The following is a 758-nucleotide window of genomic DNA, read 5'->3' on the forward strand; positions in this document are numbered from 1 at the left end:
CTTTGTTTTCTTTCTTTTAGTCATGTTTGTACGTGTCTGTTTGTTCGTTAGCAGATCGATTAAAAAAATTTTTTTAAGCAGTAGCTGGATCCATTGACCATAGATGGGTAACACATTTTTTTCTGGATTTCAGGGGGTTGGAGTGGATGACCCTCTGGGTCCCTTACAACTCTACAATTAGATGATTCTATTATTCCCTTCCGACTTTACTGTCATGTATACAGGCATACCTTCCTAATGAGAATAGCCCTCAATGTAGCTGATGAAGCAAACTGTAGTCCAAAAAACCCCTCATGCCCTAAAATAATCCATTGGTCTTTAACATGCCGCAAGACTTTACGCTGTTAAAATTCCACACCCTGTTCAGTATTACACCAGCCATCCACCACGCCCTTTACCAGAATACTCCATTGCATTTCCTCCCACACATACACCAATTTTTCTTTTCCCAGCTAACATCCCAAATTCTATGGCTACTCAGTCCTTTTTGACTGGTGGTTTTTTTGGGGGGAGGCTCCATATTTGTTTGTTTGTTCCTTTTAGAACACATGCAAAGATTTGTTTCGCCTCTGTTAACTACAGAGTTCCCCTTGGCCTGTTGACCCCCCCCCCCTTCTTCTTCCTCAGTGTTCCCATTTGGCTTCCAATCCTGTTGAAATCACTCCCTTGAGTTCACTACTAAATTGAGAAATCATCTTGCTGTCCTCAAGAATTTGTCTAATCCTTATAACACAAGAAAGCACAGGGTTTTCATTTCA

The sequence above is a fragment of the Podarcis gaigeae genome (genome assembly GCF_964106915.1).
Source record: "Podarcis gaigeae genome assembly, chromosome: 14".
Lineage (NCBI taxonomy): Eukaryota > Metazoa > Chordata > Lepidosauria > Squamata > Lacertidae > Podarcis > Podarcis gaigeae.